Source organism: Ruditapes philippinarum, unplaced genomic scaffold (assembly GCF_026571515.1).
Source record: "Ruditapes philippinarum isolate M1 unplaced genomic scaffold, ASM2657151v2 ctg8532_1_1_1_1, whole genome shotgun sequence".
Classification (NCBI taxonomy): Eukaryota; Metazoa; Mollusca; class Bivalvia; order Venerida; family Veneridae; genus Ruditapes; species Ruditapes philippinarum.
The window spans coordinates 7229-28857 of record NW_026855443.1 but is presented as its reverse complement, the minus strand read 5'-3'; the positions used below and the strand labels follow the sequence as shown (position 1 = coordinate 28857).

At 32.0% G+C, this 21629-nt stretch overlaps 1 non-coding gene and 1 pseudogene across 1 annotated transcript; both read right to left on the bottom strand.

Moving 5' to 3' along the window:
* Positions 1-13281: 13281 nt before the first annotated feature.
* Positions 13282-20237, bottom strand: LOC132743358 (ER membrane protein complex subunit 10-like; annotated as a pseudogene).
* Positions 20238-20854: 617 nt separating this feature from the next.
* On the bottom strand, positions 20855-21047 carry LOC132743360 (U2 spliceosomal RNA). Its single transcript, XR_009627565.1, has one exon. It is a non-coding gene; the product is annotated as a U2 spliceosomal RNA (small nuclear RNA).
* Between the last annotated feature and the right edge of the window lie 582 nt (positions 21048-21629).

Genomic DNA, 21629 nt, shown 5'->3' with positions numbered 1-21629 from the left:
TTATGTTGCAAAGATATGTGCTTTGAAGGTTAATTATAGAATCAATTTTATTTCAGTACAGAGGATGATAAATCTGACAGAAACATTTCAATGGAGGAACAGCCTATACTTTCATTTACTTCACAGACAAGTAACAGAACCAATACACCTGTATGAAACTATTGAAATTACAGTGGAAGAGGAAAAGGACTACATAAATGTATTGGATCTTAAACAGCATAAACAAAGACAAAATTGGCTGTATTTAATTGCAAATTGTTTCAAAAACGTTCAATATTTCAATGACATAAAGAATGCAAACATGAAGTGATAAATTACAGTTTGGACCAGCTTATTTTACTTTTATGAAAAGTCATCGTTATTCTCTTGTTTAAATTCAATTGCGCTATTGAAAAACTCTGAGAAATAATAGATTCTTAACTATTTAAATTTACTTAAACATTTCTGATAGACAAAATAATTATGTTAATGTTACAATATACATGTATTTATTGACGTGTTTGTTTAAAATCCATCTTTTATTTTTATAATTACATGTACCTTGTTAACAAACACACTTAAAAGTGAACTTTAAGGTTGGTTATTTTTTCTATTTCGTTTTGCAATTACCGCAAGTAAAACCAATGAGCAAATCTGCCTTCGTATTTGCCAGAATCATCCAATGAAAGTCATTGCTATTTCTAGCAGGGTTTTAAAGGTTTGACAACTAAGGTAAACAGTTCTAAGACATCGTGATAGTGCAGAGCTTCTATGGTATAATATGAAGCATTTGTACAACGTGTATATCACTTTATATTGCAGAGTATATTTACATTAATATAATTTCATAACAATATAAGTCATATAACTATACAACTATAATTCTGCTTTTATATTAATTGCTTTCCCCGAAACTTTACAAATATTTTATATAGATTTTGATTTTTTACAGGCGTGTCATAATTTTTATTTTAAATAACGGCGTATACAAGAAAATATTAGCTTACTGGTCTAAACATACTTTTTATGTGGTGTTATTATCAATAAGTGTTTTTTGTTTTCGTTATAATTGAAAATAAAAAAAGTTCTTTAAAAATAAAATATCATAATTTTCTTGTAATTTTGTTTATTTTTAGCCCCCCCCCCCCCCCGGAAAACAAAATTATGACAAAATGAATTGAAAATGGTTATATATATGTTAACCATAAAGCAAAGTTTGTTTGTTGAATGTTTTAACATGATCAATTTGGAAAATAATTCAACATTGTCCACATTTAAACAGAGTCTTAGTCCATCAATTTTTAATGCATGGGATCGCGAAAAGAATGCATTAGGAAGATGTAGATTACGTTATATTATTAGTTCCATAAGAAATACATCTGAAGCTCCAATATCTGGCAAGTTATCTGAATATTTTTCTTCAAAACAGCTTTACAAGTAAACCTAAACACTCTTTTCTTAAGATAATGAAATAAAATGACGGACGTCCAGCAATATATTGATTAGTCTGTTTTCTATCCTGTGGTTTTAATGCCTTTATCATAAGTTATAAAAATCAGAATGTAACAGAGGCAATACTGCAAAAACTAAGAAATTACATGCGGAAGGCATTACATTGACTCAAATTTAGGATGCCCGCAGTTTATCATATCGTTAAACAAATACTAACATCACTTTGTATTAATAATGCCCAAGTAATTCAAAGAGCTTTCAATGATTTTATTATGCATCGACTTTCCAATTATAACACAAAAATTGTAATGTTAGTCATCATGCTTCGATCTGTCGAATAAGTTTTGAACATCTTCTAAAGTAACATTTTCTTGAGTCAAATCTAAGGCTTTGTAGAATTAAGGTATACATGTACGGTCTACAATCACCAGAACAATTATGAACTTTTTTTTAGATAGAACTAAACGGTTCCATGCATGATTTGGACCATGAAGTGTGTATTCTCTCCCAGTACGTTTAACGTTTATCAGAATAAACTACTGGTAATTCGAGACGTGACTGGTTATTTGTTTGGGTCGTCACAACGCTGGAAAGCATTGGTAGCTATACAAAAACAAATTGGTTTATAATCTCACAACCTTCACCTTTCTGACACCCAAACACATTCAGCGCCTTCTGTGCTTTGATATATATAATTGCGTCTGAAAATCTATATACATGTATCTATGTTTTGAGCACCATTCATTATCTAGATTATTTTTTAACAAAACATTATAGCATTATTTTCAAAATACGAACATAAAATTGACCGTTGTGATGACATTACAAGGCATCCGTTTAAAAATACCATCAAGCTCTATAGTTATAGAGTAGGGTCAATATCATTCAATAAAAAAATATTATAATATACATGTCATATGGTAGATGTATGTAAGCTTGAACAGGGATAAAAATGTATAAATAATTAAGCAAGCAGTTATATTTGTTAGCTCGAAATTACCGAACAAGATTTAATGACAGAAAAACTTGTAATATTTGGTTTGATAACATTTTTATAAAGTTTACAGGTCTATGGTTGGGAAATGTTCCAGATGCCTGCAAAGATATATACTTATTTTTCTGCTTAGTAAAACGAGAATTATACATGTACATGTATAAATCTAACAAGTTCCAAGGTTTCAGTCAAAGTCTTCATAAATGATACAGAGTAATTCCTTGACCACTACTGTTTCAAACGGCCTCATTGTAACATATAAACACATTGGAAGGACATAAAAAGCCAACATTTACTTTCAGGCAATTAATCGGGTATTAGACAGGTGCAACAGTTGGCATTTAATATCAATTAACAGTAAGCATTAAACAGTAAACAGTCGCTGTAAGCATTGAGCAGTTGAAAGTAAGCAGTTGTCAGTAGGCAGTTTACAGTAAGCAGTTGACAGTAGGCAGTTGACAGTAGGCAGTAGGCTGTAGGCTGTCGTTTATGGAATTCCGTATTAAAAGGATCTCCGATTATGAATGCAAATTCTGACTCTTGAGTATTCCTTTAAAGGGTATAAAGCTATATCGTATGAAATATTTTCATAAAATTTATCAGCAGTAAATTTACATTGCTTCCATAATCTTACAGTCAATCATTGAAATAGTTGTAATAAAATATGTCTCTGTTATTTAATACATATGAATAGTGTATGTTAATAGAATAAACTGTTCCGGAACAAAAAATTATTCTGCTATATTAAGTATGGTTTTTGTCTGTTTAGCAATGTTTTGTACATACGCCATTCACTTTTAAGGCAAATTACTATACCGTATTCATTTCATACAAGCATTTTGAAAGTATTCATTTTTAAATTCAATCAATGTTTTTTTGCAGCAGACATATGAGCCGCGTCACGACAAAACCAACATAGTGTGTTTGCGATCAGCATGGATCCAGACCAGCCTGCGCAACCGAGCAGTCTGTTCAGGATACATGCTGTTCGCTATCAGTTTCTTTACTTGTTATAGGGTTTGTAAGCGACCAGCATGGATCCTGATCACACTGCGCGGATGCGCAGGCTGGTCTGGATCCATGCTGGTCGCAAACGCATTACGTTGGTTTTGTAGTGACGCGGCTCATCCATACTAATTACACGGTCAATGCACACAATATATTAATATTCGGAAGATTTTCGATAATTTCCGTGAGATGTACGTAGTGAGATCTGATTTAATATAATTTGTGTCTGTGGAGCAATATTACGGAACTATGATTGCTTGTTATGTTATTCGTTTTGATTTAATATGTTTAGCAATTATTTTTGGTAAAGTCTAAACTCTTTAAATACCATGCTTTCAGAATTAATATTTATAATTCATTCGGATTAAAATTAGCGTAAAATGGCGTAAAAAACAATACAAATCGAGACAATGTTTTTAGTTGATTCATATATATTCACATATTCAATATTGGAAGCACTCGGCCATTTCCATGAAAATATACTGCAAAAATAAAGAAATAGAGTACGCCTTAAAAACTAATTACAATAGAAGGGATCAAACTACAGACCCCTAATATATTAGACAATTAGACAATCACTTCACCGTCTGTGCTATCACGAATTTGACAAGGCCTATGCATTAAGCTGGTCTGACTTTTCAAAACATTAGTTATTTACTCCATATTAATTCTCGTAAACTACACGGACAGAACCGAAGTGAAATCGAATATTTAAATGAGTGCTATAATGTATTCAAAATTGACAGGTCAATAAAATCAGCCTACATGTATAATAAAATTCAATATATTCGATTTTGAGGTAAAATGTTTAATGAGATAAAAAAAATCGACTATTTACATTATTATTTCAAGATGTAATATTCATAGTTAAAATAGTTATTATGGCAGTTGGAAATTACTTTTTTAAGTATAATTCAACACTATGCTGAATAAGTTTTTGGTGATTTAATTTAAATATTTCGTTGTAAACAAGAGTCAGTGGAATGTCAAAAACAGATGAAAGAATTTGCCAACATCTACCTTGTATCAGCGAAGATGGTTGCTCTTCTCACATCCTTGCTCGAGGCTCTTCTTGTGGAAACCCTAACGCAAATAAGGTCAGATAATTTTTTTTTTCTGTTTAATACTTCAAACCGGTATAATATAAATCATAAAAAATATACTTTGCTCATCCTTGAGTAAAATATTTTAATCACAGAAAATTATGAAATTCTTACTAAATATGTCTCATTTGATTTAAAAAATAATAATAAACTATGTATGGGAAGACGTGATCCCTATTAAAGGTACTCGATCCACGGAGCTAGATACACATATATGTATATATGTGCTCGATCTTAACATATTTGGAATTGCTTATTAAATTCATACCTTATGTTTGCCTTACATCAACAATTAAAGTACAAGTGAAACTATTTTATCTTTTATTGTAGTGGTGTATTTATGGCAAATGTGTTCCGAGAGTAGGTGTACAAGCTTTCATGTAATCATATATCATAACTGATATTTCTATCATTTCTCCCTTTAAACAACTAAGCTTATATTGTAATTAACTTTTCGCAACATAGTATTATTTTTTATATGATCAGTTAACTTTCATGGTTATGATCTACTCATTCTTTGTTTACATTAAAGAGACTCCACTTTGGTTTTTGAGATTATTAGTCTATTTGATGTAGATCTTACTAAAATCTTATGTGCAAAATTTCAGATCATTAGCTCGTTCCGTTTTTCAAAAATTTTAATTTTAATAGTGAAAAATGACCAAAAATTGAAAAGCGTTTAACCCTTTCCCTCATGAGCATATTGTGAAAAATGGCCGTTTTCATTGAAAAGCCTCCTGTTACAAGTTCAAACTGCTATGAAACTATGAAAAATGCTTCAATACTAATCAAACTTGGCACAAATGTTGACTGGATCATTGCCTTTGTAACGACATGATCAGTCTTAAATTTCCTGTTACCATGGCAACGAGTGGACATCTCAAAATTGCCAAAAATCACTATTTTGCCTTGATTTTTTCCATCAAAATTTATTTCAAAGTGCTGCAACTTCTCAAGGGATTGAGATAGAGTCAAAGGCTTTTCGGCGTTGGTTACACGTTACCTTATGATCGACCTGGGGTCATTTTTAGCCTCTCACAAGTCCAAAATTTTCTTGGCGATGAGGGGGACTACCGCCCCCCTCCAAACTCCCCAAACAGAGGGGGCACATCTCCCTTCTGACAACCCCCTGATGTATCTTTTGGATGGGGGCGGCGCCGAAAAAGTGCTCACTTTTTGAGCAACAATTCCCAAACGAAAACGTGTTTGGGACCCAAATAGGACATTTTTCACTATTTGAGGCCTAAAAGAGGGGAGGGGGTCGAAAGTGTGTTGTTTCACGTATATATGAGGTAAAGGGTTAAACGCTTTTCACTCAAATCGGACAGAGAATAGCATAAACATACGATTTTTAATGTATTTCCTGTATGTTTCTTAGTTATATTTCATTTATATTTCTGTTTCAATAGCTCGTGTTGATCTATGTGAAAAATTAAAATTTTATGTTTTTAGGCTTATTAACCTCAGTGGAGTTCCTTTAACTATAATACTAGATAATATGCTAAAATAGTTAAAATTATAAAAGTAATAGCTAAAATTGTATGCAAACTTAATTTCTTGCAGACAAAGAATGCTTTCCAACAACAGCCTTCAACTATAAGGGACAGGTCAGTGTAACAGAATCTGGCATGAAGTGTTTATATTGGTCAGATGTGGCAGATATACTTGGATATGATGAAAATAATTTCCCCGACGAATCAGTTGAAGCAGCCGCTCTCCCGAGAATGACTCACGTCCAATATGCTTCTATTACGCAGACGACGACATATTGGATTGGGACTTTTGTGATATTCAAAAATGTTAAATAAGGCGAAGTAATGAATAGAAAAAAGTGGATTGCTTTATCAGAATGTGTTTTGTGTGATAAAAAAAATACTTTGATCATTTAACATACAAATGTAAACGATTCAATGCTGTATTCACCAGTTAAAATTCATACTTTTAAGTCTTTCTTTAAAATGAAATTTACACATGTTGTCTACTATATATGTTTGAGTTTTTAATATTGAATAAATGTATGTTTGGCACGAAAATGTGTATTTTTATATCAATTTCAGTTCGTGACCATCAATAACAAGGGAGCGGTGGCCTAGTGGTGTCCAAGGTGTCTGCCTCTCAACTCAGGGATTGTGGGTTCGAGCCTTAATCTGGTCACGGCCATGATTTTTCATATGACGCCAGTACTGGTTGGTTCCAGGAAGGGGACTCGAAAGTGATTAATATAAGTTGCAAGAACTTGTTTCACAATCGAGCTTCCAACAAAAGCAGTTTGTATGAAATGAAAGTTGTCTTCTGGTTATAACCAACTCTTGTCATTTATTTGCATGTATTTGAATATGTCTTTATTTAAAGCAATTGAGGTGCATTTCAATGATTTACGCTATTCGGGTAAAAATTTAAATTTGGGAACTCGTGTCAAGTATCTGTATATTATAATTTGTATAAATATGCGTCAGTACAATCAAATTTATTACTGGTACACAAATAGGCTGAAAAAAATTTAACTTCTTCCGACCGACGGGACCACCCTATAACAATCAATAGTATGTCTCATATGCAGTACCTGGTTATACCGCTCGTGGTCGAGAGGTTAGAGTCGATGACATCTAATCCAGTTACCTCTCTGGCGTGGGCTCGATCCCCGGGAGATGCTTTGGTAGTTTAGCGCGCCGAATGAAGGTAGTCTAGTACTGGTGTAACTCTCCAGGAACGATAGTTAGGAAACTACCCGCCTATATGACTGAAATACTGTTGGGAAAAGGCGTAAAACAAACAAACAAACGAACCTGGTATAACATATTTCTTAGAACTTCGTACTTTAACTTACAATTCCCACTGTTAAACGTAAAGCAAATAAAGTTCCTTTTGGATTCTCATTTACTTTGTTTTGTTAGTTCTAGAGACGTAATTTCAGGAAACTCCTTTATATCAATTTACTATTTTACATTTAAAAAATTAATTTCAAAATTCTTAAATGACCAATTTCGTAGGTACAAAAACTGGAACAGATTGCAATGAATTTCTATGAAATATACACGTAAAAAGTTACTTCCTATTTACACACAAAAAGACGCTGTATCATACAAAATATCATGCCATTTTATGGTTAATCCACGAAAAGGAAAAATCTGATAAACATGATCTAACATTTTACAGTAGTGTTTTATTACTTTTGTAAAGCAACATGCATCACACTCAACAACCTAATATGAAAAAAAATTAATTTTCATGTCAAAATATGTTCACTTTCAAAGGATTTATGCTAATTCTAGAAACCACTCTGGGAACGATTACCGGTAATTAATATCTGTTGCACATCATTGTACAGTAGATAGTTACTATAATTATGTTAATCTTAAATTATGTTAAAATGCTTAATAATAGTTTTAAAGATTTTGTGATAAGCTGTCTACTGTCAGCTAGGTTTTTCTGTTTATCTTAAACTTTATTGATTAAAACTGCGTCTTATTTCATAGAAAAAAAGAAAATACAAAAAAAGGAAAGAAAATGTTTGCCAAACACTACAAAAATGAAAATGTTGTAAAGGTGCAGGCCTACAATGATACCTACAACTCCTGCCATATGTTTGAACCTGATTTCAACATCTTTTGATCATAATAATTGACTGTGTAATTTAGTGTACATCATGGTAATCAAGATATTGAACGATGGTGATCAAGATATTGAACAATGGTAATCAAGATATTGAATGATTTTAATCAATATATTGAACGATGGTTATCAAGATATTGAACGATGGTAATCAAGATATTGAATGATTTTAATCAATATATTGAACGGTGGTAATCAAGATATTGAACGATGGTAATCAAGATATTGAACGAACAATGGTAATCAAGATATTGAATGATTTTAATCAAGATATTGAACGATGGTAATCAAGATATTGAACGATGGTAATCAAGATATTGAATGATTTTAATCAATATATTGAACGGTGGTAATCAAGATATTGAACGATGGTAATCAAGATATTGAACAATGGTAATCAAGATATTGAATGATTTTAATCAATATATTGAACGATGGTTATCAAGATATTGAACGATGGTAATCAAGATATTGAATGATTTTAATCAATATATTGAACGGTGGTAATCAAGATATTGAACGATGGTAATCAAGACATTGAATGATTTTAATCAAGGTATTGAATGATTTTAATCAAGATATTGAACGATGGTAATCAAGATATTGAACAATGGTCATCAAGATATTGAACAAATTTTTCGAAAACAGTTTATCGTGTGTTTTCCCCAAACAATAAAACTATGAGCAGAACATAGAAAATTAAACTTTGAGAGTGGAGCATAGGTAATAACGGCTGTGTATCCTTGATATATGTAATGACAGAAAAACTTGTCTGGAAAAATTGCATCTATTTTTTCTCATCAATGATAACAAATAAATTCTATAGTAAGAAATCTGATTTTTTATTTTCACATATTTTACACACAAAAAATGAACAGTGCAAGTAAGAACTTCATTTATGGCAAAAGTCACAGTTTCAGTCACAGGTAAGGATTACTAATTTAAACATTCCAGCATTTATACTGCATATCTAAGAACTATAAAAACAATTCAATTCAAAATACGGTATTATTATGTTTGAGTTGTTTGCACTGATAAGGCTTGATTTACATTTATAGTAATATTATATTCATTTTGTATTGAGTAATACTTCACAAATATTATTTGAGCAACTGTCACAACAGTGATATAACTATGTTATATAGTATCTTTATACCATAACTTTTTTTTAATTAGCCATAAAATCATGATCACTTTTTTCACAATTAAACAAAATTTTTAACTTTTCAAAAATTTAATTACAAAAGATCTGATTACTATACAGCATGGTGATGTACAGAAGAAAAAAAAAACAACTGATTTTTGTAAATTGTATGTTTCTACATGTGTTGTTTTTAGACATAAAAACACTAGTACATTGTAACATTAAAAGTTTCACTTGTACATGTATATGAACAACCAAGAAGCCCCTTAATTGCAATATTTCAGGCACAAGTGACAGAGTGAAACCACTGACTAATGAAAATCTACCTGGATAGTTTTTTCACATGAAAAAAAATCAGCACCCCTGTCAAGATTCAAACCTAAAACAGTGAGGGGCATGATTGTGATTTACAATAAATTACATTAAACACTTGGATTATATTACAATACATAAATATAATAAAATAACTAGAACTCCGCGAGTCGGTTGTGTCGCCTTGTGAACAATATAGTTTAGAAGAAATGGCCAGGACAAAAACAAAATATGAAAATAAAACAAGAGGGCCATGATGGCCCTAGATCGCTCACCTGAATTATCAAACTCATCCAAAACAATTACCTAGACAAGCATTCTGACCAAGTCTCATGACAGGTGAGTCAAAAATGTGACCACTACAGTGTTAACAAGGATTATCCATATTTTGAAGCAGTGCGACCTAGTTTTTTTACCCAGGTGACACATATTCAAATTGACCTAGAAATCAATCAAAAAAAAACTTTCAGACGGCAATTTCCAGGATACTTGGATCAAAACAGTAGCAACTAGAGTGTTAACAAGATTTTTCTATTTTTAGCTTCCGGTGACCTTAGTTTCACATGCGATTTCGAACTCATCCAAGCAATTACCTAGACAAGCAAATTCTGACCCAAAGTTTGATGATAAATGGAGTCGAAAATGTGACCACTAGAATGTTAACGGGTTTTTTCCATTATTTGGGCGGTGTGACCTAGTTTTTCATCCAAGATGACCCATGTTCGATCTTGACTTAGAAATCATCCAAAACAAACTTTTCAGACCAAAATTAACAGAATATTTGGATCACAACAGTAGCCACTAGAGTGTTAACAAGATTTTTCTATTTTTTAGCTCCTGTGACCTAGTTTTCAATCCGAGATGTCCCATGTTCGATTTATTCCCAGCAATGACCTAGACAAGTTTCCTGACCAAGTTTGATGACAATTGAGTCAAAATTGTGACCACTAGAGTGTTAACAAGGTTTTTTTTCTATTTTTAGCTCCTGTGACCTAGTTTTCATCCCGAGATGACCCATGTTCGAACTCATCCGAGTTATTACCTAGACAAGCATCTTGATCAAGTTTGATGATGATTGATGCAAAAAATGTGACCGCTAAAGTGTTAACCGAAGGTTTTTCTATTTTTAGCTCCGTGGACCTACTTTTTCATCCGAGATGACCCATGTTCGAAACTCACCAAGCTATCACTAGATAACCATCCTGACCAAGTTTGATGATGATTGATGGCAAAAATGTGACCGCTAGAGTGTTAACAAGGTTTTTTCTATTTATACGCTCCGGTGACCTAGTTTTTCATCCGAGATGAACCCATATTCGAACTCATCCGAGCTATTATCTAAACAAGCATCCTGACAAAGTTTGATGATGATTGGGTCAAAAATGTGACCACTAGAGTGGTCACAAGGTTTTTCTATTTTTAGCTCCTGTGACCTAGTTTTTCATCAGAGATGACCCATGTTCGAACTCATCCAAGCAAAATTGACTAGACAAGCATTCTGACCAAGTTTGATGATGATTGGTTCAAAAAATGTGACCACTAGAGTGTTCACAAGGTTTTTCTATTTTAGCTCCTGTGACCTAACTTTTTTTCATCCGAGATGACCCATGTTCGAACTCATCCGAGGCTTACACCTAGACAAAACATCCTGACCAAGTTTGATGAAGAATTGGGGTCAAAAATGTGACCTCTAGAGTGTTCAACAAGGTTTTCTCTAATTTTTAGCTCTTGTGACCTAGTTTTTTCATCTGAGATGACCCATGTTCGACCTCATCCGAGCTTTCAACTAGATAAGCATCCTGACCAAAAGGTTTGATGATTGATTGAGGCAAAAATGCGACCGCTAGAGTGTTCACAAGCAATTGTGGACGGCCGGACGGACGACGGAAACATTCATCGATCCCTAAAAGCTCACCCTGAGCAAGCTCAGGTGAGCTAAAAAGGACAATAACTCAAAAAATAAGAATGGCAGAGCAGCAGTTTCTGTACACTGCACTTCTTATCAATAAGATCTATCATCCTATGAAGTTTCAAGTTCATAGTTTTTATAATTTATGAGAAATGGCCTGGGACAAAAAAAATTAGTTACGAAAATTTATTAAATCAAAGGACAATGATAACTTTTTCAAAAATAATAAGAAGTGCAGAGTAACCGGTTCTTGTACACTGCCACTATATTCTTAATGAGATCTATCACCTATGAAGTTTTAAAGCCATAGTTTTTGGGATACTTTAGGGGAAATGGCCCCTTGACAAAAATAAAGCATGAAATTAACAAAGGACAATAACTCAAAAATAAACAGAAAAGTACAAGAGTAACCGGTTTTTTTGTGCAATGCACTTCTTCCCTTAATGAGATCTATCATCTTATGAAGTTTTCATGTCCATAAATCTTTTAAATACTTCAGGATAAATGGCCTGGACAAAAATAAAGTATGAAAATTAACAAAGGGCAATAACTCAAAAATTAAGAAGTGCAGAGTACCGGTTCTTGTGCACTGCACTTCTTCTTAATGAGATCTATCATCTTATTAAGTTTCATGTCAATAGCTTTTATACTTTAGGGGAAATGGCCTTGACAAAATTAAAGTATGAAAATTAACAAAGGGCATTAACTCAAAAATTAAGAAGTGCAGAGTACCGGTACTTGTGCACTGCACTTCGGGTCATTATAAAAAGCATGCATACCAAGTTTGAAGTCGATCCGACTTATAATGACTAACTTATGCTCCAGACAAGCTTAAGGGGACGTCGACAACGACGCAGACGACAACAAAAGTAACCCCTATATGTCGCCTTTTTCAAAGCGACACTAAAATGAATGAGGATCTGGTTACCATAGTATTTTTACAATATGAACCATGTCACGACAAAACCAACATAGTGCGTTTGCAACCAGCATGGATCCAGACCAGCCTACACATCCGTGCAGTCTGATCAGGATCCATGCTGTTCGCTTAAGAACCATGCTTGCTTACCAACAAGTAGAGAAACTGATAGCAAACAGCATGGATCCTGATCAGACTGCGCAGATGAGCAGGCTGGTCTGGATCCATGCTGGTCGCAAACGCACTATGTTGATTTCGTCGTGACACGGCATTATTAATTACATCAGACAGAATGATAACAATGAAGCATGTCCAAGAACACAATATTTACCATATGAATGTATAATAAACAAATTAAGGACAACACTGTTTTGGGTCCTGCAACATGATCATATCCCATTCAACCTAAAGAAAGGTTGCTAACACTGTTGCAATTCACTCTTGATATATCCTACATAAATTCACTACAACACTTTAACATTTAATCTGCTGATTATTTTAAATAGACTTTCTTCATATTCCATTTTTTTTTTTTTTGGAAGTGTTCAATATCAATTTTGGGGATATCAAAATGAAAATATAAAGCAGGTCAGCCAACAGTATAGAGTCTTGTCTTACTGAATGTGCAGACTAGCCAGGTTCTATACAGATGACAAACTCTTATCAGCTTTTTGGTTCTAGCAGGTTAAGTGTGAAGAACTAAAATAAACAAACAAATAAGGGCAAAGTAAACAAACAAATAAGGGCAATGTAAACAAACAAATAAGGACAATATATCTTTGACAAAACTATACAACAAGTGAGGTCAGTTAGCTTAAATGCACACATCTACACACACGACACATACTGATAAGTTCAATAGACATATTCAATTCTGTACAAAATGTTTCATCTACAATTGCACTTTTAAATTTGACATCATTTACATTATTCATATACCAATTTAATTCTCAAATATTTTTTGGCCATCTTTTATCTTACTAAACTCAAACTAGGCTGATTTCTAGATCCTTATACCAGTACATGTTCTATAATTGTACTTTGAGTGCAATTTCTTGTAACTTTGATAAACTCATGGTTTTCTAGGAATAATGCGCAGCTAATGCACTTTGTGATGACAGTTGTGTTAGCTTTAATTTTAATTTCTGTCCACTGAAATACTATTAATTTAACTCCACACTTTATGAACAACTTCCACTCCTTCTATTTTATCTTCCACCACCTCCACCTTGTTGAGGATCCATTGACTGCATAATAAACATCATTATCACAAATGGCACAATGTACATCCACTGAAAACACACAGAAAAATATTATTAACAATTATTCAACAACAAGAAATCACTTACATCAGCTTTTTAACCATTCATTTTTAATCATTACACCATTAATTCCCTGAAGCAAGTTTTCATAGGGATAAACATCAAAGCTATGGTCACTCTTTCATTTGAGGAGGTATCTAGCTATAATTTTATCAAAAACAGCATCATGGAACTTGGACATTAAAAGGAATAAATACATCATAACTAAAAAGGAATAAATTATTTATAACTAACTAAAGCTGTCAATAGGACAGCTTGCTTGACTATTCTCAGTTCTTGATAGTACAGCAAATGCCTGGATAATGAAGAATTTTCTGAAGGGCCATAATGCTGCTAAAATCCATGCATGCTAGGGTTATGGGCCTTGGACCTCCTTTTATGCTTTCAAATTAGTGTGTGAAGTTTCTATCTCTACCCTTAACTTATTATAGAAATACTAGCTTACAAACAAAAACTAAACCAAAAATTTCTCAGTAAAAAAAAAGAGGTATAAATATGTAAAAGAGTAAATCACAGTTATGTGACTTGTGCTAATTATGTAAGATAATCACAAAAACAAGTGTCAACAAGTGATTTCCTTCAGTAGTTTTAAAAACTTAAACTAACTGTAATGGCACAGCAGACACCAGGGCGAGCACAGTAGTTCTCCCTATTCTTGAAATAGTCAAGCAAGACAGGAATGAACATTTATTACTAATAAGTGGGGACGCACAGACAGACGGACAGATGGTGCGATTATATTATGCCTCCCTTCTTGGGCATAAAAAGGAATTAACATTTATAACTAATTCCTCACAAATTATATGGATATGCATGTTTATGCATATATATGATTAACCTTATACATCATTATCACTGGAAAGTATAGAGAATTGATCAGAATGACTGAAACATTCAATAACCTCATTAAACTGAAAATAGAGATCCTAACACTGAGGGAAATATACTCATTAGAGAGAGAATACAGGTAATGGACCATTTCCTATTTGAGTACCTCATTTATCACTTGCTAAAACTTATTCAGGTCATTTTATAGCTAATGAACTTTTGACTTTAATTAATTAAGCATTAAGATCATAACCTTATATGTCTGAAATAAGGTGACATCATCAGCAGTAGACGACTACTAGCGTGTTAAACTCCAATAATTTCATCTTTTACTTTAGGTTTTAGTCACATCTACATTTAAAGATCATTTAGCCATTTTCCAATTATCGAATTATTTAGAATATATAATGAAATTTGATTACAGTTGAATATCAATCAAATGTAAGTCAGGTTGGCATTTCCATATCAATTGTTAATTGTCTCTGGTGTACCAGTTTCTGTAACTTATACCTGTGGAGAAAAACCCCTGGCGAGCGTTTCACTTACATTATGTAAGTTTTGCGTATCTTTTTACGTAAATTTGGACTTACGCAAATGCGTAGCTAAGAAAGTTTAGTGAAACGCAGATAAATACGTAAGTTCTCACGTAAGCAAAAAGTTAAGCTCAAATTACGATAAGGTAAGTATGTAAGTGAAACACTCCTCTGAACTTATGTTTATATGCACATATCTTAAGATGTTGACAAGCCCTGGATAGAACTATAAACATTTATATATAACAATTTGTCTTACCGCAGGAAAATATGTGGTCCACTGAGTGGGACTGGGTATACATGTTACTAATCTTGAAGGAAGAAAAAAAACAAAACGTTAGTAACATTAAAGATACTTACATATTACTAAAAAAAGATCGGTTATCTGCCTGATTCCCCTTTAGCTTTTTCCCTCTCATCTTTCTTAATTTATCTATATAACTTTGTGTATCAGGCCTGAAAAATAACCAAAACAATAACATGCATTAGTCCACCTGTACAGAACAACAAACCTTTTGCTAGCAAAACTGGGAAACAACCAAAGACATAAAATAATCCAAGTCCTCAGTATATTTCTAACCAGGTAAGTAATATGAAACTCAAAATCAATTAGACTGAGAATTTTCTCAGGCTGAGTTAAAATCTTAATATTAAAGGAACTCCAACTTAGGTAAAAAATGCTCCAAACATAAAATTTGAATTTCTTACATAAATCAATTTGGGCACTTAAAAAACTGGAAAGATATGCAACATATAATTTACAATTAATAACCTCAGAGATATATATTGAAAATTGTATTAAATTATGCTTTCTTAGCCAGTTTTGAGTTGGGGTTCATTTTGCACCATTAGACTAATTTTCTGGAAAAAAAAATATGGACGAATGAAAATGTGAAATTTTGCACACACATTATTTTGTACTAGACCCTTCTTCAAAATGAAACACAAAAATCCAAATAATTCTTTCCAGTCCCGCCTTGTCAAAAACCTCAATGGAGTCCCTTTAAGGTCTAAAATTCAAAAGTTTGGACTGGCACCTTTTGGACTGTCCCTGATATAAAGAAATAATTTAATTGCTGTTAGGAGGTAAAAAAAAGGTAACTTACACTGGACCGACACAGCAAACTGAGATTTCAACTTTTGTATTCCAGTCTGTAAGATTGGCAGCCGACACTTCAATTTCCTGAGGCAGTAATGGTCTGCTGCCATGGAAACACCTAAAACCTCTCCTGATTGGTCGACAGAAATAATCAAGGTTTCAGAGAGGGATGACTCATATATTGTACACTGAAAAAAAAGAGAAAGATTTGGATATAAACCACTAGTAACAACTGCTTTTTATTTTGTGTCATTATAATGTTTCTCATTCAATGGACCAGCACATTTTTGGGTGTTTTTTTTTTTGTTTTGTTTTTTTTTTTAAATTAAAAGACACTTTGTTTGAACTGTTTCAAACCCTTAAAATCAGATTTAGAACAATTTTGTGTCATATTTAACACCTTACATACATCAAATGTAATATGTGGAATAACAATAATGTCACATTTTTAAACAGTAGTCTAATTAAACTGTGGAAATAAAAATGAAGAAAATAAAATTTTAGTATATTTTTTTCAACAGGAGCAAGACACTTTATAATTATATGCATATTTCATGGTACCTAGCTTGCTTATATAATTATGGAATGTCAATGGTTCTATGCCTGTAACTGCCTGTGCCTGAATGTATATATGATATCTGTATGGTATCCTACAGCAGTAGGCTGGAAAGTCATTGTGTGACCTTTCAAGAGTTGTTGTGACTTAAAGTGTATAAAGCTATATATTTGATGCAAAAATTTATTGTTTGAATTTTAAAAAGACTTCCAAAATGTTTGTATGAAATAAATATGGTAATTTAACTCTTTGAAGCAAATGGCGTATGCACAAAATCATTGCTTAAAGGATAAAAGCCTACTTAACCCATTACGTCATATACACGCCTTTTAACGCCTTTTTCACCCCCCCCCCTTTTTGTTGTCTCAAATGATGAAAAAATGCCTTATCTAGGCCCCAAACACTTGTTTTTGTTTGAGAAATGTTGTTAAAAAAAAAGTGACCTCTTTTTCGGCTCGGTCCCCCAACCAAAAGATACATCAGGGGGGTTGCCAGAAGGGGATGTGCCCCCTTCTGTTTGGGGGGTTTGAAGGGGGGCGGAGTCCCCCTCATCGCCAAAAAAATTTTGGGACTTGTGAGAGGCTGTAAATGACCCCAGATTGATCATAAGGTAACGTGTAACCAACGCTGAAAAGCATTTGACTCTATCTCAATCCATTGAGAAAGTTGCAGCACTTTGAAATCAATTTTGATGGAAAAAATCAACCCAAAACAGTGATTTTTGGCAATTTTGAGATGTCCCCTCGTTGCCATGGTAACAGAAAATTTACGCCTGAGCATGTTGTTGCAAGGGCAATGGTCCAGTCAACATTTGTGCCAAGTTTGGTTAGTTTCGAAGCAGTTTTTATAGTATTATAGCAATTTGAACTTGTAACGGGAGACTTTTCAATGAAAACAGCCATTTTTCACAAAATGCTCATAAAGTAATGGGTTAAAATAGCAAAATAGCATTTTATTCTGTTTAATATGTACATTATTCAAGTGTATTGAATAATAGAGACATTCTATGTTACAACTTTTTACAGAATCAACCATATAATAATGGAACCAATATAATTTTACTATTGATAAATTTAATTAAAATATTTCATAAGATATTAGATTTTATAGCCCTTTCAAAGTACATTTGCCCAATCAAGGTGAGTGAAACAAGATAAAAGTTAAAATAAGTCTTCATTTTGCCATAATTCCATTCAGTTTTACAATTTACTCCACATGAATGTGAAATAACTGACATGGCAAAAGGGAATTTCTGTAAATATCCAACATAATTTACCTGTAATGTTCAAATTATAAAAAGAGTGGGACAGTCTTTTTATATTTTAGGCAGTTTTATGTTTTATTCTAAACACGTTCTATAAACTATTTTATAAACTTTTATTCTATAAACTTTTGGTCAATCACCATTATAATTAATCTTTTGAAATTTATTGACAATTCATCTCATTGAGTCCAGTATTTTTAAGAGTTGAGAATTGAGTACAGCTCAAGTCAGTGCTAGGGGGCATGAGGGATGTTGCACTTTTTCATTATCCCTCATGTACAGACTCAACTAAACCGAGTCTGCAATTTTCATGTAAATATGCTGTTTTTAATGCTTCCATGGGATCACTTTTTTCTTCCAGATATTTGATGATGAAAAAATGAGTATAACGTCACTTTAAAACACAATGGTAAATCAATTTTCTGTGGAAAAATGTAAGGGAGATAACTCACAGCTTTTGTAAAAGTAGAAACATACACAGTTCCATCCCCTGTTTCACGTATTGGAATCCTAATTCTGTATATGCCGTCTTGTTGAGCAACATCCTTAAAAAGTAAAACAAATTATTACTTCATTTTCAATACTTCTATCAATGAGTATATATAATATGAAATGATGATACATGTACAAATGTATATCATGTCTGATGACTCTGATTACAGATAAAATAGTTGATGTTGCATGAGCCAGATGAGCCAAAATATTTCAAGAAAATTAATCTTCAGAAATGTACAAAAAATATAAAATAGTATAAAACATATCTGTAGCTTCAAACATATAATTGTCATTCCGTAAAAACATATGTAGATTACACTAATGTTGAGAAAGTGGGGTTTTTGTGGATATGTGTGGAATGTGGAAGTGTTAGTTGCATGAGCAGATGAGCCAAAATATTTCAAGAAAATTAATCTTCAGAAATGTACAAAAAATATAAAATAGTATAAAACATATCTGTAGCTTCAAACATATAATTGTCATTCCGTAAAAACATATGTAGATTACACTAATGTTGAGAAAGTGTTTTCTGTGGATGATGTGGAATGTGGAAGTGTTAGTTGCATGAGCCAGATGAGCCAAATATTTCAAGAAAATTAATCTCAAAGAAATGTACAAAAAATATAAAATAGTATAAACATATCTGTAGCTTCAAACATATAATTGTCATTCCGTAAAAACATATGTAGATTACACTAATGTTGAGAAAGTGGTTTCGTGTGGATGATGTGGAATGTGGAAGTTTTAGTGCATGAGCCAGATGAGCCAAAATATTTCAAGAAAAAGTAATCTTCAGAAATGTACAAAAATATAAATAGTATAAAACATATCTGTAGCTTCAAACATATAATTGTCATTCCGTAAAAACATATGTAGATTACACTAATGTTGAGAAAGTGGTTTCTGTGGATGATGTGGAATGTGGAAGTGTTAGTTGCATGAGCCAGATGAGCCAAAATATTTCAAGAAAATTAATCTTCAGAAATGTACAAAAAATATAAAATAGTATAAAACATATCTGTAGCTTCAAACATATAATTGTCATTCCGTAAAAACATATGTAGATTACACTAATGTTGAGAAAGTGGTTTCTGTGGATGATGTGGAATGTGGAAGTGTTAGTTGCATGAGCCAGATGAGCCAAAATAATGCAAGAAAATTAATCTTCAGAAATGTACAAAAAATATTCAAAATTCAAGTAATAATTTAGTAATTAATTTATGTGTAATAAATGACTGATTTTGCAGTATATTATTACCATATTTCTACTGCCTGACTAATGCAGCGAGAACTTTTTTTGTATATTTTAACATTTTGGTAATTTACATGGATTGTAAGTGCCATTTTCTTCACTTCACTATATTTTAATTTAAACTACATTTTCTTATATTTCATTAAAAATTAGCATGAATATTCAAAGAATTTTATATGGGAAACAATCAATATATATGGTGAATACTTAATATAAACATAATGATTAAATTGCAATTAAAACTTTGATAAACACACTAACTGCACTTGTACAATGTATATCAATTAATGAAAAAAGACAGCAAAATTAAAATAAAAGTTACCCTTAAAAAAAAATTCTATCTGTGTATATCAATCAATGACTGAAACACAGAAGCAAAATCAAAATAAAAGTTACCCTTAATAGTTTTCTATCTTCAGAGGAAAGCGTGGAAACTTGGGAGAATGTTGCACGTTTTTTTGCATTGTTTTAAAAAACAACATTTCCTCCTTTGAAACACGGGTCAACTGAAAAAAACAAAAAAAATTTTTCTTTCACTAGTTTATTTTTTGAAGGGCATTGGGGTTCAAATTTTCCAAAACACTACAAATGTAAATAATGAAAAATAAAAAGGAAATTTTTTTCACTTAAATTTTTTTTAAATTTTAAACTGTGAAAAAAATTAAAAAATAAATTTTTACACATACAGGGGGGCAAAGGGGAAATAAAGCCTTTAAAATAAAAAACAAAAAACACGGGGGTAAAAACCTTTGTTTTTATAAAAAACAAAGCAAACAGACCCCAATGCATCTAACACACTTATGGCTTTTAAAACTTTTTTAAACAGTTAAAAATTTTTATTTTAATACTATTTTTTTTAGATATGTACAATAGAATTTTTATTTGGTTTTAACATAAATTTTTAAACTTTTAAAAAACCAATATTTTTCTCTAAAGCTTCACATGGTTTTTTAAATTTTTTCAATAAATTTTAAAACCACACTTTCAACATCTTCTATTTTTTTAAAAAAAACCCAACATACAGAGGGATTTTTCTACCTAACTAATATATTTTTTTTTTATACCCCCCTAGGGGGAATTGGGCCACCCTGGGGGTACTGCAATACCACCCCAACCCGGGGAAAAAGGGGAGCAACCCCCTACATCTCCCCTGGCCCAAAAATTTTTTTAAAATTTCAAATTTTCCCCAAGGGGGACTACAGTTTTTAAGGGCTAAATAAGAACAATACTACATTTTGTTTTTGGGCCAAAAGGCCAAAAAACTCCCAGTAGAATTTTTTGGGGGCTTTTTTTTAAAAAATTTTAAAATCTTAACCCTAATGAAAATTTTAAAATTTGGGGAAAATTGAATCATGTTTTTTAAAATAAAAAAATCCCTATGAACATTCTAAAACAATTCTTTATATAGAAATAAGGCAATAAACTAAGTCATATTTTCCTTTATAAAGCATCTTAATAAGTTTATTGTCTGCTAAAATGTGGAAAATATTCAAAATAGTTAATTTTACAATTTTAACCTAGCAAATGGTTTCTATAAATAGATTTCAAAATGAAAAGATAACTCTTAATAAAACTCACATAGTAGGTGCACATAGTATTCTACTTGGTTAACTTTCCTTAGGCAAGATAAGTCATTGTGTAGCATGATAGTTCGTGAAAAACAAAATATTTTTCAATCAAATTAAAAAATGAGATATAATATTATCAGTATAGTTACAATTTATCATATCACTTGAATATGTTTACCAAATTACCGTATTTAAAAATATATGTAAAGAAATGACTGTTATAAAATTTTAAAATTTAAATTAATTTATTACTCAAGTATTTTCTTTGCTTACTTAAAAT